General features: G+C 39.9%; 1 long non-coding RNA gene across 3 annotated transcripts in view; it reads left to right on the forward strand.

Moving 5' to 3' along the window:
* Window positions 1-1,166: 1,166 nt before the first annotated feature.
* LOC122685585 overlaps window positions 1,167-17,686 on the forward strand; it is a 97,192-nt gene continuing 80,672 nt past the window's right edge. For 2 of the 3 annotated variants that reach the window (XR_006338452.1, XR_006338453.1), the window contains exons 1-3: window positions 1,167-1,222; window positions 3,024-3,097; window positions 4,880-4,953. This is a non-coding gene — a long non-coding RNA (uncharacterized LOC122685585). Of the gene's footprint in view, window positions 1,223-3,023; window positions 3,098-4,879; window positions 4,954-5,706; window positions 5,981-17,686 lie in introns of those variants that run through there. The other variant, XR_006338451.1, reaches the window with a different exon arrangement.

Below are 17,686 nucleotides of genomic sequence, written 5' to 3' on the forward strand. Positions count from 1 at the left end.
CTCCCCCAGCAGAATTGCAGTCCCATGGAAGAAGGGGTTTTGTCTCTTTGGTTTATTTCTGTATATTCAGGACCTTGAATGGCGCCTGGCCCCCTCTGCCCCAGGATGGGAGAAGTCTGCCAGGAGGTTTCAACTGTAGAGCTTGTCTGGCTGCAATCAGGCAAGGATCTTGGTCACCCTCTTCCCTACTTCATTCCCTCCCTTTCAAGAGTTTCCTGAGACCATCTTCACAATGAATCACATATAACTGAGTCCCTGTTTAGGATCTGCTTCCGGGAACCCTGACTTTAATACATTTATATTAAAGTTACCTGGTTTGCATGTTGTATTAGTCGCTCAGTCATGTCTGATTCTGTGTGACCCCTTGGACTGTGGCCCACCAGTCTCCTATTTTGTATGTTAGTGACTGCAATTTTTGAAATAAAGTCTTCTGGATAAGTTGGTGGAAGAAAGTGAAAGTGTTAGTCACTCAGTCATGTCTGACTCTTTATGACCGCATGGACTATGGTCCACCAGGCTCCTCTGTCCATGGAATTCTCTGGGCAAGAATACTGGAGTGGGTTGCCATTCCCTTTTCCAGTGGATCTTCCTAACCCAGGGGTCGAACTGAGGTCTCCTGCATTGCAGACTGATTCTTTACCATCTGAGCCACCAAGGAAGCCCCTGATAAGCGGGTACATAATGAAATTTCTCAAAATAAATAAGGAACATGCAGCCTACTTTTGAGCAGTACAAAAGGGATCTGTTAGGAGGAGAAATATACCAACAGATGAGAGTGGCACTGCTCCAAGCAAACAAAATATTTCAGTTCTCTTACTGATCATTTTTCCTGGTCTATGGAGCATGGAAGACTGGATAGAAGCATCTGCTCCAGCTGGTTCTGGAGGAAAAGCCCAGGTTTTTTTGTTTTGTTTTGTTTTTGTTTCTTCTATTTTTAAAAATTTATTTTTTTAATTGAAGGATAATTGCTTTACAGAATTTTGTTGTTTTCTGTCAAACCTCAAGATGAATCAGCCATAGGTATACATATATCCCCGCCCTTTCTTTTTTTTTTTTTTAATTTTTATTTTAATTTATTTATTTATTTTTTATTTTTTCCCCTCCCTTTCTAAACTCCCTCCCACTTCCTTCCCCATCCCACCCCTCTAGGTTGATCCAGAGCCCCTGTTTGAGTTTCCTGAGACCTACAGCAAATTCCCATTGGCTACCTACTTTACATATGGTAATGTAAGTTTCCATGTTACTCTCTCCACACATCTCACCCTCTCCTCCTCTTGCCCCATGTCCATAAGGCTGTTCTCTATGTCTGTTTCTTCACTGCTGCCCTGCAAATAAATTCTTTGGTACATCTTTCTCGATTCCATATATATGTGTTAGTATATGATATTTATCTTTCTCTTTCTGACTTACTTCACTGTGTATAATAGGTTCTAGGTTCATCCACCTCATTAGAACTGACTCAAATGTTTTCCTTTTTACTGCTGAGTAATATTCCATTGTGTTTGTATACCACAACTTCTTTATACACTCGTCTGTTGATGGACATCTAGGTTGCTTCCATGTTCTAGCTTTTGTAAACAGTGCTGCAATGAACATTGGGGTACATGTATCTTCTTCAATTTTGGTTTCCTCAGGGTAAAGTGCCTAGGAGTGGGACTGTTAGGTGGTTTTATTCCTAGTTTTTAAAAAAATCTCTATGCTGTCTTCTATAGTGGAAAAGCCCAGTTTTAATTAAGGTAAAGAAATGAAGGAAATGAACATTCAATAAAGAGGTAGAGGGTATATAGAGTTTTGTTTATCTTGGCGTGGAGGATCCAGAGGGAAGAGTGAAAGATCTGGAAGATCAGAGAGAAGATAGAGGAGAGGAGAGGAAGTGGAAAACAGTATGGAGATAGTTGGAAGAGAAGAGACTTCTGGAGGGTGTTATGTTTGGAGTGATAATGAGGCATGATGGGGGTAGGCAGAGGGAAAGGATGGGACTAATTCCAAATGGTGTTAAATCTGGGCCTCGTTGCTTCTGAGTCAGCCTTGTTAGGGGCTGGGGTGGGCTGACATGTCTGTGAACCAGAGGTCTGGGCCTCCTGGTGTCAAGCTGGCAGCTTCAGGACAATCTGCAGGCAGCTTCTCAGGAAATGTGGGCCCACAGTTCCCGGGAGAAGGGACTGAGAGTCTCCATTTGGGTAGAGTGTTAGTAGATTTCCCCCCATATGCTAAATATGGAAGATGAGATAGGAATTAAACTTATTATTAGCACTAATTTAGCAGTACTAAATATAAGCAATTTTTAATCCTTCAAATGATGAGGTCATATTGCTACAGCCCCACATTCTTTACTTGAGATCTAGAATTTACTTCAGAAGCTAACAACATTTACTTGAGATCTAGAATTTACTTCAGAAGCTAACAACATTATGAAAATTCATGCAAAATATTATACATTTGTGGTTTGTGCCTATTGAGGGGAGAGGATCCCTAACTCCCATCAAATTCTTAGATTCCCTAACTTTTATCAAACTTCTAGGAATAGCCATTATTCTAAGCTCAGGAGATGATTGTAACTCTCTTCTGCTTCTTTGGGAGATCTAATGTTAGCTCCCTCTCTCTGGCTACTTAGATGACATTGACATGGGAATGCTGAATTTGTACGGATTCACCCTGTTATATGTGTGTCGTTTGGGGTACTACTAAATTATTTTACATTCTTTTCTAATCAGTGCTAGATGACAGGGAGAAGTGTTCTGCAAATGGTTGAATAATGAGGCTAAGGTTCTATTTTAAAATATTCAGTAGATAAAACATAGAGCAGGTAACTTTAATATAATTGTCTTAGTGAGGTTGCCTAAAGACAGGTCCTCAGACAAGGATTCAGTTGTGACCTTTGTCAACAAGGTATGTGATTTATTGATCAGCGTTTCTCAGGAAACCCTTGTAAGGGAGGGAGGGAAGCAAGATAAGGAAGGGGAAGGAGCCAGGCAAGGGTGTGATCCTTGATCTGATTGTGGAAAATTTAAATCTCTCTGCAGAGTTGCCCTACTTGAGGCCAAGGAGCCAGGCTTTGTATCTCCCATCAGTCACTGGCCACCTGCTGGAGGTGGGGGTAAGGTACAGGTGTGATGGTGGTGATGGTGGTGATCCTTGTGATGGAGCTCCCCCTGTCATCAAGGACATGATGCTTCCCAATAATTGCCAGTGTTCAATCAATCCAGTGTACCAAGTGGATGATGAGATCACCTGCACTTCCTTTTAGCCATTCCACTGACCTGGGGGCCCAGGAGTCAAGGCTGAGGCCTCCACAGCACATGGAAGCAGGCAATGGGAAGCTGTCAAGCGTTGGTTCCAATTAGTCTGAGGTTAGCCTCATTCCTGCCCAGAGGCAGGGCGCTAAAACTCATGTAATGCAAATGAAACGAATAATCAAAACAGTTTATATACAGGGCTTTCATATAAAATCCTTTCATATGTGTTACCTCCTCTTTGACTTGGTATCCAGAGGTAGTATCTCTCCCCTTTTCTACAGGTCATGGTCATCAGTGACCTGGTCACAGAGCTTCTAGGGAGTGAGCCTGGATTTGATCCAGAGTTTTCTGATTGTTATCTAATCACTTTGCATCAGCCATTGCCTGTGAAGTACATGCAATGCCGGTGCTTGGGGTGCAAGAGATGGAGAAAGTAAGGTCTCAGATCATTCTGCAATGAATGACATCAGGTATTTCCAGATGTATATTTTTCTTCCTTTCCTGATAAACTGTAAGCGGAAGGACCTTTCAGTCCTTTGATGTTTATCTCTGAAAACTTGAAAAATTATACATATTATGTTGATGTAGACACTTACATATGTGTGTTTCCTTCCCAAACTTTTACAAGACATGAGTGTAAAAACCAAACAGCAGAGACTGCCACTTGGCCTGCTCTTGGTAGAGCCTACCATCTCTCACTGCTTCCTGGGGCCCCTGTGATCCATACGCAGGACAGGGAACTTGAACTGGGATCCAGGGCCTCTTCTGATCTTTGGGTAGGGTAGGCTGTTTGCAAGAAGTGGAGATGTTTGCTTCCTCTTGAGTGAGACAAGGAGGCACAGATGATGCAGTTCCATTTTCCATAGATGAGGCTACCACATAGCTTTTAAAGTCACATGACTTGTGGGCTACTAGTTAAATGAATTAGCTGTGACCCAGAAGTGTCCAAACTCTGTGCTCAAACTTTATGTTAGAAATACCTGATGGAGTTGCTGGTTAAAGACTATGGTGGGGGTTTCCCTGGGAGCTCAGTGGTAAAGAATCCGCCTGCCAGTGCAGGAGACACAGGTTCAATTCCTGATCTGGGAAGATCCCACATGCTCTGGAAAACCTGTGTGCCACAACTATTGAGCCTGTGCTCTAGAGCCTGGGAACTGCAACTACTGATCCCAGATGCTGCAACTATTGGAGCCCCAGTGCCCGAGAACCCGCGCTCTGCGAAAAGAGAAACCGCCTCGACGAAAAGCCCGAGCCGCTTAACTAGGGAGTAGCTCCTCCTTGCTGCAACTAGAGCAAAGTCTGTGCAGCAACAAAGACCCAGCACATCCAAAAATAAATAAATTTTAAAATTATATAAATTAATATATATATAAAAGTCTATGGTGATGCCCAGGCCTACCTCACAGAGACTGAGTTCACTGATGTGAGGTGTGGCCTTGGTATCCCAGATGATTCTAACATGAGACCTGTGCCAAGAAGCATTGGAAAGTAAACATTTTTTCAGGGTAGGGAGCAACTTAAAAATTTATGTTTGTCATTCTATCGCATCTGTGCAAAATTTCCAGGATTTCTAGGAAAATCAAACTTCAGTTTAGAAGTGTAATTTGTTTAGAAAGAAAACAAACTGCTTTCATATTTCACAGGTCCTTTTGGAGGACAGATTAAAATGGGTGATGATTGACCCTGCTGTCTTAGAATGACCCTGGAGAACTTCAAGGTAGGACAAGCCTTGAAGTGGTGACTGTTAACAAGATGTTCTTCGTTTTTTACTCTTCTCTGCCTCTCATACATTCTTGGTCTCTCTGTTAATTAGTGACAATAATTACTAAGTAGAAGTTCCTGTAATTATATTATTTACTATTTTTTAGAATAGAATTTTATATTCTTGGTCTCACTTTTGGATAAATGAAAGATTAAGTAACACCCAAGTTAAAGTCCTAACTCTTCCTCTTCCATGTTGTGTGGTCAATGGGCAATTTCCCTAAGTCTCTAGTCTTTGATATTCTTGCCTACAAAATGGAAACAATAATAATTATCTCATTTAGTTGTTGTGAAGATTAAACTGGATTCTGTATAAAGATTTTTGAACAAGTTGGAGCTTGGATTTAATGAAGTCTCAATAAGTAACAGCTATTATAACTTTCTTATTAGTTGTTAGCTTTCCCATTACAATAAATCAACATACAGCAGACAGATGCCCAACAATCTTAGTTTCTCCTAGTCCTACTCCACAACTGAGTTCTCCTTAAGAAATTAGAAACAATATCTGTCTCCATGTGCACCAATCCTTCCCCCTACCCTACTAAATTTTTGCTGTTTTCTTACAGCTCTCAATTTTTTCTGCAAGTCAATATTTCTTAACAGAAAACTGTCCATAATAGCAATTTCGTTTAATTAACCTCATTTTTCTCTATTGAAAACCCAATATTGGTTTGTATTGAATATTTTTTTTTCCATTCCTTATCACCAGCTTTGGGGACGCACACCACTGGGACCTGCCTACTGAATCACACATGCCTTCCATGGCAACCCACTCCAGCATTATTGCCTGAAGAATCCCATGGACAGAGAAACCTGGTGAACTATAGTCCATGGGGCCACAGAGTCAGACGTGACTGAGCAACTAACACCCACACACTCACACAGCGGTCAACAAACAAAACTGGCTTCTTACCCATCAAGAATGAGCTTGCTTTCCAGCTTTCAGCATGCCCCTAACCCTACCCCCAGCCACATCCTATTCCTCACCTCAAAACAACTTCCTTAGTAAGATGTGCCACGTAAGGCCACCCAGATTATGCTTTTTACATATCCAAGGACAAACTATGTACATAGACTAGGAGGTCAATAGTGATGCCTAGAAGTTTGTCCATACTACTCCGTAATTGTATCTTTTAACATGCCTCTCAGACGCCTTCTCATAGATTTAGCAAGATGGCTAGCATATTGACAACTGCACGTTTGACATTCTTTGCTTTTTGGTTCTTGGGTTTTTAAGAAAGTTTATTTTCACTTCATATTTATTTGGCAATGTACAATAAATGTTGTAAACTTGCATCAAATTTATGAATGAAGAACCATTTTAAAAAAGAAAGAGATACTGTTTTCCAAAGTGGGGGTACCATTTTACATTCTTACCAGCACGTACACATTAGAGTTTCAGTTCTTCTACATTCTCACCCATCCTGGCTATGGCCAGTTTTCCTAATTTTAGCCCTTCTAATGTGTGTGTAGTGGTATCTTACTATGGTTTTCAGTTGCATTTCCCTGATGACCAATAATATTTAGCATCATTTCATGTGTTTATTTGCTATTCATGATTTTTTTGGTAAAGTGTCTGTTCCAGTCTCTTTCCCATTCTTTAAATTGGGTTGTTTGCTTTCTTAGCATTGAGTGTTGAAACACACACATATATATTTTTTATATACATATACCTTATTTGAATTTTGATATCTTCTTGCCAACTTGTAAATTCCTCTGAACAAGAGAGTTCCTTAGGAACAGAAGACACACTGTAACTGTAAATCCAAGGCGTTCAGTTGAGATTCAAGTGCTTGATGGATTCTTGCTAAGTATTTCATGGTGGTGAGGACCAGTCCACGGGTCACTCTCACCCATTTGGAGACCATGCTACACAAAGTCAAACACTTTTTAAGGTTAAGACTGTGGATTAACCTAATCCTATTTAAAGATCTCTGTATGCATAGCATATGTTATGCAAATTGCAACAGAAGTACTGTTAAAGTTTTTTTTTTTTTTTTAGAGAATGTAAATTTGGTAGTTTCCCCTAAGTGGTTAAATCAGGAAGCATTTGCTTCTAAATTATTAGCAGTCTGCTTGGAGTCCCAGTTTAGTATTTCCAGTGGACTGTCTTTGTAGATAATTTTAAGTAATAAACAATTTTACAGGAACTAGTGTCTGCTTACCAAATGTAGAATGTATGAGTTGGTTGTATTGCCAAAGAGCAGAATCATGGTTTCTGAAAATAGCTTTAAGAAGTTCAGACCAATTGGCAACGCAAACTGCACTATCTTACGGAGCATGATGTCCTTTGGGATAAATACCACGTGAAGAATGAACAAGCATAATATATTAAACCAGTCATAGTAACTGCCCTCACCTCTGGTTGACTCAATAATGTGCAAGTTGGTAACAGCAGTTCCTGTAAGTTGTGAGAAAAGATTGTTCTATTGCATCAAATGATACCACATACAGTATTGCAGCATACAACACTAGTCCTTTTAGTTTAAGTTTGATTTCATTTTTAAATGTAATGGACAATTTCCAGTGGGTCATTGGCACCATGATGGATTTCCTAACTCTTCTTCACTCTTCTGGTGGGCTGTCAGCTAACCAAACCCAGAACTTCCACTCACTGAACCACCCAAGGAGCTGCCAGTTTTGTTTTATCCTCTGACTCTGATGTCTCATAACCAGAGATCTTTCTGGTTGCAATTTTAGGTCAATTTTTCCCCCTTTGGTCTCATTCTCAGAGCCCAGCTGTTTCATTCTACCTGAACAGCATAGCTTCATGTAGGAACTTGTTAACTTTGCTAACTACATGATTGAATGCTCAATCCAGTTTATAAAAAAGAATTATTTTGTTGAAGTTTTCTTATTTTCATAATATGATTTACATATGGGATTCTGTATTTGTTTTCTTTTGTTTGGAGGATAAATTAAACCACCAGCATCTTATAATAATCACCACTGTCCCATGGCAATTCATGGAGTTTTTGTAAGTCTAAGACACTTTTCACATGTTATCTTTAATCTTGACAGGTCTTAATTCACTCATTTTACAGATGAGAGAAATAATTTACTTGCCCCAGATTACACAGACAGCAAGTGGCAGAGTTTATTATTGTCATTACCAGTAGCAGCAGTGGGTTTCTTCTTCTTCTTCTTTTTTGAGCTGTTAAAGTTTTGTGCTAGAATTTGGAAAAAATAAATAGTGGAAGCACTGCCATCTTTAATACATTTTGAAAAAACTTTATGATACAGTTGAGAAAATGGTGTAACTGAAATCGCTTACATGTTTTAAAGGCAAGAAATGGAGATTAAGGGTTTTAAGGTCACTGGAAGCTTCTACAAATCTCTTGAAGAATCAAGTATTTTGACATCTATCATTGCCAACTTTTCTACTTGGCAAAGAGAGAAAATGTTGGTTTACTAACATACATGGCATTCCAAAGCTTGTTACTTTGGATCTTTTATCTCCTGGATGGAATGAAATTTTTTTACTATTGTTTTTTTTTTAATTGCAATTTTACAAATTTCATAAGCATGTATTATTTTCTGTATAAGTCTTGGAAAACAGTCACTGAGAACATTTACAGTCATTCCATTCAGACACAGGGCTTCCTTGGTGGCTCAGATGGTAAAGAATCTTCCTGTGACACAGGAGACCCAGGTTTGATTCCTGGGCTGGGAAGATCCCTTGGAGGAGGGAACGGCAGCCCACTCTGGTAGTCTTGCCTAGAGAATCCCATGGACAGAGGAGCCTGGTGTACTACAATATAGTCCAGGGATCGCAGAGAGTCGGACATGATTGATTGACTAATTACCAACACTTTCATCCAGATACAAAAAGAAGGCAAATTCTTAAAGCAGAAGATAACCTTTTAGTGAAGTATATTTCAGAATTTGGGAAAAGACAAAGTTGTTATAACATGTATATGATTGTTTGCAGGAGTTGGCAAGTTCAAACCAGTTAGAAATTGATACCATACAAAATCTGTCAATTCTGCTTGCATGTAGAAATGAAGAAAACTAACATTGTGTTACTGGATTGTAATAAAAGTTTATAAACAGTGAATATATAAGGTTTACCAAATTCAAGAAGGACATAGCATTGGGGAAGCCTCTTTTGAACTAATTGATGTGCATTAAGCATTCAAGTTATGCTCTCCATCCCTCCTCCCCTAAAAAAATTAATCAGTGCTTTGACACTGTATGAGGGCACTTGTGAGAAATTTGTTGAGAAATCCTTATACCCTCATGATATTCTGTAACTTCTCTTTGCTCAGTCATGTCTGACTCTGTGACCCCATGGACTATAACCAGCTAGTCTCTTCTGTCCCTGGGATTTTTCAGCAAGAATACTGAAGTGAGTTGCCATTTCCTCCTCTAGGGGATCTTTCCCACTCAGGGATCGAACCCATGTCTCCTGCCTCACCTGCATTGCTGGCAGATTCTTTATCTGCTGAGCTGTTGAGGAGACCCATACTTCACAACACTTAACCAGTTTTAAATTATTCATACATTTTAGTGAGCAGTCAACCAATGGTCATCTCTCTCACTGGACCTCTTGATGGCTGGAACCACATCTGTTTTGCTTACCTTTGTATCTGCCTGGCAAAGTTTCTGGCAGATAACATCTGCTCCCTAGTATACTGTTTGTTACAGGATTGTTAAATGAATGAACAAATTCTTGTTCTGGGACTGCAGTTTGAGGAAGAAACAAGTTAGACATGACACCTATGTCTCACAGAGAAGGAAGAGGACAGTGCTGGTGGCTCGTGTGCCCCAAGGATCTCCATTTCTTGCCAGTGAGTGGAAGAAGGAGGCTGGGGCAGAGCATCTAGAATGTTCACACATGGACATAAGGAAAAGTGACTTACCATCTTAGAGAAAACAGGAAATTTTTCATCTGAATTGGGGTCAATCTTCCAAGTCCAGGGTATTTAGTACCTGATTAGGAGAGGAGACGTGAGGCTCCTCTAACCAGCTAAGGAGGTGCTGGGCAAGCTGTTAGGGATTCCCTTTTGTTCCCTTTAAAAGGGAGGAAACCGAGTTCTAAGGTGAACATAGAAATCAGAAGGGAAGTGGGTGTTACATATGAACTTTTTCTAGCCATCTTATGTGAAATATTGAGCGAATTTTCTGTATTTTGAGAGACAGTTGGTAACAGGAAGCCAGCTTGAAAAATGTGGCCCAGTTAAAGTAGGATGTGTGAAAAATAGTATAGAAAACTTTATATTGGAGAGAGAAACTCTTTATATATATCAGTTTGTATCTATCCTTTGAAGGACTTGATTAATTCTTAAAATAAAGAGGAAAATAATAAAACAAACATAAAATAGACCATGTGAGCTAGAGCAAAACCCTGTTTTGTTTTCTTTTCCCAGAACATATATTTAAGTAAGTAAAAAGCTTTCGTTGCAATCAACTGCTGGCAGCGGCAAAGTCATACATGATAACTTGGTATGTGATTTCACTTTTACATGATCTCCTTATTAAAAGACCCTTGGAATGATATGTCAAGGAAAAGAAGAGATCTCTAAGAACAGAGAAAGCAATGAATTCCCTTTTTGGCGAATACTCTGCCTCAGATCATTGAAGTCTGAATCTGGGAAGAATGAGCAGGAACCTGGCTGATTTCATGTGCCAGGGAGCTCCAGAGAGAAGAAAACTGACCCCAGAGGCTTGAAGTTCTGAAGAAAGGACTTCTGGGCTCTAACAGTTCCCTTGTGAGACTTTTGTTGTGCAGTTTCTCTCTCTATCCCTTTATCCAGGTTGTCATTTTTACTCTCCCTCGACCCAATTGATGATTTCAATGACTTCTCCACAATAATCCTTGGGGCCTGGTTCTGATCAGCAAGCTAGATGCTTGTTTCATTTTTTAGATATTCCCTTGATTGGTTCCTGGTTCCCAGTCTCCATATTTTGCATTTTTTCCCCCTAAAAGAACAGCATTTGCCATATGCCATATCAATCCTATAAGTGATCCAAGTCCTTTTCTATTTGATGATACTGCTGAAAGCAATGAGAGTGTCATTTGCTGTCTTTAAGAAATTATATGTTTTCCTTGGGTGTCTGTCTGTACTCCGGCACAGCTGGAATCCTTGAATTTGCGATACCCACAAATTGGCACACTATCTGAGCGAATAGATACTCATGTATATCCATGTGTTGTCCTTATTTGAAAATTCAGTGGCCAAGATGCAGTATTCACAAATTCTAATTTCCCAAAGGAGAGGACTTATAGACCTAATAGTTGATAATTTCACTCCTCTATATATACTTCTTCATAATTCTGCTTGGGCATAGGTTTCCCCTAAATAAGCCATTACCATAGAAAAAGTTGAATTAAGTGAAATTAATTGATGCAGTATTGCCTTTGGATACTTAGAGTAGAAAGAAGACCAACTGGTGGAAACTGATGTAATATCAGAAAGAGTTTTTGAACATCTGGTTTTGCATTATTTTTCGAAGACACTAAGTGTCTTGTTATTTCTCAGTCTTTCGACTAGCAATGAAGACTAGATTTGTCCAAATCATATAGTTATTAGTATCGGAACTGAAAGTAGACAGAATTCTCCAGAGTCAATCATCATGCTACTTCACCAGTTAAACATGTGCATAGATTAATTAGGTAAACATGCTATCATTTTGTATAAGTATTGAGTGGAAATGGGGATAAGTATAGATAGTATTTCAACAGTGGGATGAGGAGGTGAATATATCTATCCTCTTTTTTTTTTTTACAAACAAAGTAAATTTTTGAATTCATTTAAGGAGGTTTTCTTGACTACATTTAGAAAATTGTATGATTTAAGATCATGTAATATTATCTATCTAGCTTTGTGTAAAAACATCCAAGTTTAAGTCAATCCTCAAGTTGAAATCCTGTTAGTTTTCCTGAACAGTATACTGATGTTCAGGAAATTTTCTTGTAATTCCTTTCCTAGTACCAGTGAAAGAGGAAGCATCAGAGAACTTACACTGAAATTTTGATTAATAATTATTTTTATGACAAAGTAATCTTTTGCCTAATCAAAAAAAATAGTATTGGTAGGGAGGAAAGCAGCAGTCCAAGGGAGACATAACTCCTCAGATGATACTCAACAATCTTCCAACTACGGGATTAAATGTAGCCTTCACCACTTATCTAAGCACTGTTTGAATTTCATGCACCCTGAGAGTTCAAAGATGACTCAGAAATCTTCTCCTTTATTCTTAGCTTTTCTTTTAGCGCCTTCTTCAGTCCCCATGATTGGCAGCTGTGAGGGGCAAAAATACCAGGCCTTCTACTTTGTCCAAGTTCAAGGGAACCCAAGTTCACACGAACAAGAGTGTACATGGGAGATTTGCAGACATGACATCCAGAATTACATCAGCTGAGCCTTCCAGATGGCTCCTTCGTGTTGATTTTGTGTCTATAAGCACATTTATTTTAAGTAAACATAAAATAATAAAACCAGGTTTCAGGGCATTAAGTAGATATATTGGGGAAAATTTTTTAACCCAAAATAATTATGCTTCATTTAGACTGCATGAGCTATTACTATTGGACAAAGCAGCCGCAGTTTTAAGAATGGCCAAGTGGGAGCCATATGCACTTTCCATGGTAGGAGTTGATTATAAATATTGACCTACTGCTCGAGGCAACACATTAACCAGCCCTTTCTTTGATGGAAAAATTACATACATAGAATCCTTTTAAAATCCCTGTGGGATATTCATGCTGGGGGGTCAGGTGTGTGTGTAGTTCTATATACATGTGTTATGTTTAAGGGATGGGTTGACAGGGGCACAAAAGGGCCTTATTACAGATCGTCTGTGTTGTTGCAAAAATGATATGCTGAATATTCCTACGTTCAAATTTGATGAATCGCAAATAAATTCACGTTATAACAAGGCTTTACAAATGTTTTCACATAAATTTTTGCAAAAGAAAAAGTTGATTTAAAAACTCTCCTAACTACTAGAGTAGCCATAGGGCATTTAGTTAAATTTGAATTTCAGATAAATAAATATATAAGTGAATTTTTAGCATATGTTTATCCCAAATATTGCCTGGCACATACTTACACTGAAGATTTATCATTGTTTACCTGAAATGCAGGTTTAGCTGGGTGTTCTGAATTTTTATTTGCTAAACCTGGTAGCCAAATAACTAAGTGAATGTATGGAAGTCATTCCTTCAGAATCATTTCGTACCTCATAGCTTGGATGTGCTATTTCAAAATAAGTGAGCTGTGTCAAAAAAAGTTGAGAAAGTTGTGACCTGCTGTTGTGTCAATACCAAAGAGCTCATGTGGCTGCTTCTTGCCTCTTTTTTGTTCTATTTTATTAAACAATTGCACTCCCAAGCCCTCCTAGTTATAGGCATTCACTTTGAGAGAGGACACCACATTTTAAGCTCTTCTCTTATCCTTTGGAGACAAAAGCTTTGAAAAATTAGGACCACGTTTGAACCTTAGATACATAAAGGATGCTCTCCAGCAAAACACGATGTATTGTTTCAAGCTGATTTTTCCCCCCTTTTCCTTGGGAGAAAAATACAGCGTCTTAAACTAAAGCACACTTCAGCGGTCCCCCTGCTTGACTGGGGCCGGCAGCCACAACACAGGGCTTTCATCTCTGCTTCAAAGTGTGGTGGAGGGAGCTTGGGGGGAGGGGAGCGGGGAAGAAAAGGGAGGGCCGGTTGAATGCAAAGAGAGAAACAAACAAACAAAAAAGTAAAATGGGTTGGGTGGGCAGAAGGAGAAGTTCCCCTATCTTTCAAATAACACGTCCCCCATGGCCTGGGCTGGGATTTGCAAAACCCTCACAGTTTCCCTCCTCCCCCCCGCCCCCACCCCGTTGTGTATTTTTTTGTTACCACCACTTCCCATGCTGGGAAGATTCTTGTCATCCCTCACATATTTTATCCGCAGAAAAGGCTGCCCTGCCCTGGGCTTGGTGATTGAGGCTGTGCTCCTGGTGTGCCGCTCTATCAGTGGTTCCCAAGGCTGTCTAGCCTGGGAAAAGCTGCATGGACGCGTTCCAAAATCAGCATCACATGCATCATTGTTCTTACTCTCCCTGATTAGAGTGCACACAATGAAAACAACAGCAACAGCCTCGTTTTCTAGCCCTCCTCCCAGCACAAGGCAGTCCTCAGTCTGTTTTTCTTTCTCTGGGTCTTCCTCCAAGTTAACCGCTTCAGTGCTGGGGGGAGTCTCAGACCTCACAGCAGCTGCCCCCGCGAGCTCCTCTGTGCTTCTGGGAGGTCACCCGCAGCTCTGGGGCCAGTGGGGGACCGGGCCGGCTTGGCCTTCTCCTGGAAATCTGGGCAGAGTAACTGACTAACGGGCGAAAAGTCAAAAGCTGTGTGTGGTGCCCTGCGTTGGCTGGGGGCTCCTATTCCAGGACGGCCCTTCACAGCCTTGGGGTTGGCTAAGCGCTCAGTTTCTCGTAAGCAAATGTGGAGACAGATGTAAAGATGTGAGTGGGGGTCCTGGTGCTTTAATTCTGAAAGCCACAAAAATCTGTCTGTGTTAAATCTGTTGACTTTAGCTGTTGAGTCTCAATTATCCATATGAAACGCTTCTCAGCCTTCTTTGCAACTTCTGAATAAAATCTTTGTAAACATTTGCAAGTATGTGAAGATATTGAACATTTGCAAGATTAAGCAATTTTTACTTTAAAAGCCATAGGGCAAATCCAAGTCCTTTTACAAAAAAAAAAAAAAAAAATTGGTTAATAGTAAAGAACCTGCTTGCCAACGCCCAAGACGTAAGAGATACAGGTTTGATACCTGGGTCGGGAAGATCCCCTGGAAAAGGGAATGGCTACCCACTCCAATATTCTTGCCTGGAGAATCCCATGGACAGAGGAGCCTGGCAAGCTACAGTCCATCAGGTTGCAAAGACTTGGATACCACTGAAGTGACTTTGCACACACACGCACACACACAACACACACACCCTCAAAAAAAAAAGAAAGGAAAAAGAAAACCTTCTGACATGTAACTCGTGACTTCTTTATTTAAAATAATGGACAATTTATGACATACCAGTCAAGAATTTGGATATCCTCTGGATTATAGTCTAACATAATTGACCTGACTTTTATTTAAGGGTATGAGTAGATGAGGAGCCCGGTGGGCTACAGTCCATAGGGTCACAAAAAGCTGGACACGACTGAAGTGAGTTAGCATGCATGTATGCATGCACGAGTGGATGAAAGGTGGAGAAGGCTATGTGACCATGGGTCAGTACTTTAAAAGCAACAACTGAAACTCTTCATCAACTGGGCAAACATCCTTAGTCTGGAGAACTCTTCGACACACTCGGAGTCACAGCTCTAATGGAGAAGGTCTTTAATGCAGGTGGAGAGACAGACTTTATTTGCTGTGTTTCTGGTGTCTGTCTTGAGACCAAACATGACATACGTTTATGACCTGGATGGAGGTTTGGTCATGAATTTGCCTTCAGCCCAGTCGGAAAGATGAAAGGCTGAGGTTCTCCTTTGAGGCACTATCCTTGACTTTTAAGTACTTTTAGGAGATAAAACAGAGAATGACCCTAAGGTTTGTTAGCTCTTATAAATGCAGTGTCTCACTGCTATGGTGCCAAGGACTCCTCCTGACTGAGACTGGATATTACTCTCTTGCCTCATTAATAAAGTTCCATAAGATTGCTAGTAGAAACCACTGTCATTTATTGATCTGTACAAGGAAGCACTGTCAATTATTGATTGATCTGTGCAAATCGAGAGGCTTCCTTCCTCTTCCTTCTCTCCCGTCGCCTTCCTCCTTCTTTCATGCGTGGCACAGCTGTAATTAACATAATACCATTAGTCAATTTCTGATACATGGGGTCTGGGGCCATATATCACCCTATTTCAAGAATCTAATTCCTCCTCTTCTGTTTAATTGTTAGTCAACTATTTGTCTCCCTGCAACTACCTACATGAGCTTTTTAGGGCCTCAAAAATAAAGTAAATAAATAAAAACTCCAAATCAAAAGCAACAAAAACTGAATTGTGTCACTTGCCTAAGGCATGGCTTTTCTTAGCAACCATAAAAATCCCATAGTAAGAAGGGAGATAGTAGATTATAGGATGATGGGTGAAGCAAGAGGAGACCCCCGCTTGTCTAAGAGAAGCTGAGTTGGTTCTGGTTTCCAAGGCTATAAATATCCCTTTTTATAAAAAGAAAGCTTATTTTTTCATACTTAGACAGTTAGGGAGGAGATGTAACAACATGTCATTTCACGGGCTCTTTTTTCTGCTCAAGTCCCTGAATATAAATATTTGTTGGAATGAATTAGACTAGTTATAATATTACATTGTATCACTAGCATTTCTTTCCTGGAAGTAGACCTGCTTGTTGGCACTTGAACTAGTATCTCAAGTTCACTCTTCTTGAATACATCCATGCGCAACTGCAGGGCAGAGATCTTCCTCGCCTGTAACCTCAGTTTATCCTGAGTGATTCTCAGCAGACGTAAGCCGTTAGAGTCACCACTGGGGCAGAATGAAGGCACCAGCATGGGATTTGACTTTCATTCCATCACAGGGTAACTTTGGAACAATCAGTGGTTTTTTTTCATGATTACCACCTCCCAGAACTGGTATGAGGATTACATGAGATAATGGATGGAAATGCTTTATAAAGTATACTCAGCTTTTACTTTCTAAAATCTTTTCATTCTGTGAACACTGTGATAATGAGATTTACTGTCAAACCAAATTGATTTACAATGTGTAAAATTTATAGTCATCTTTTTTTTTAAAGGTAGCTCTGCATTATGCATTATCTTTGAAGTTATTTAAGTTTACCCACACACACAAACACAACATTCAAATCTTAGCAATATCTGAATTAGTTTCTTAGGCTTATCTAGTTTCCTAGGGCTGTTTTTTAAAATTTTTATTGTTGTGTAAGTTTCAGCTGAAGTGATTCAGCTAGACATATATATATAAATATATGCAAATTTAAGATTGTTTTCCATTATAGGTTATTACAAGATATTAAGTAGAGCTCCCTCTGCTATACAGTAGGTCCTTGTTGGCTATCTATTTTATACACAGTAGTGCGTACATGTTAAGCCTAAACTCCTAATTAATTCCACTCCCCTTCCGCTTTGGTACCTAGGGCTGTTTTAAGCTACTGTAATAGGTATCTTAAAATAGCAGAAGTTTACTCTTAGTTGTTAAGGCCTAAAGTTTGAAATCAAGGTGTTGGCAGGGCTCTGCTCCCTCTGAGATTCTGGGTGGAGTCTTGTCTCTTTCTGACTTCTGGTAGTGACCATAATCCTTGGCCTTCCTGGGCTTGCAGCTGAGTAGCTCCTGTCTCGTTTCTGTCTTCCCAAGACATTCTTGCCATCTTCCCATGGCATTCTCCTTCTTAAAAGGTTACTGGTCCTATTGGATTAGGGCCCACTCCAGTGAATTCATCTTGATTATACCTGCAAAGATGCTATTTCTGAAAAAGGTCACATTCATAGGTACTGGGAGCTTCACACTTCTTCAATATCTCTTGTTTGGGGTACATAATTCAACCCATAACACAAAATAAGTCAGCTTTTCACTGGTCATGGACCTGGCTGCCAGGCTAGAATTTGCCATTAATTAGCCAACTCACCTGTAGGTACATGAGGGAATTGGAATGGACCTCTTTGGATAGTTTTCAGTTTGAATGTTCTATAATTCTATCATTTTAGTATTCTTCCATT

Source organism: Cervus elaphus, chromosome 28, assembly GCF_910594005.1.
Source record: "Cervus elaphus chromosome 28, mCerEla1.1, whole genome shotgun sequence".
Lineage (NCBI taxonomy): Eukaryota > Metazoa > Chordata > Mammalia > Artiodactyla > Cervidae > Cervus > Cervus elaphus.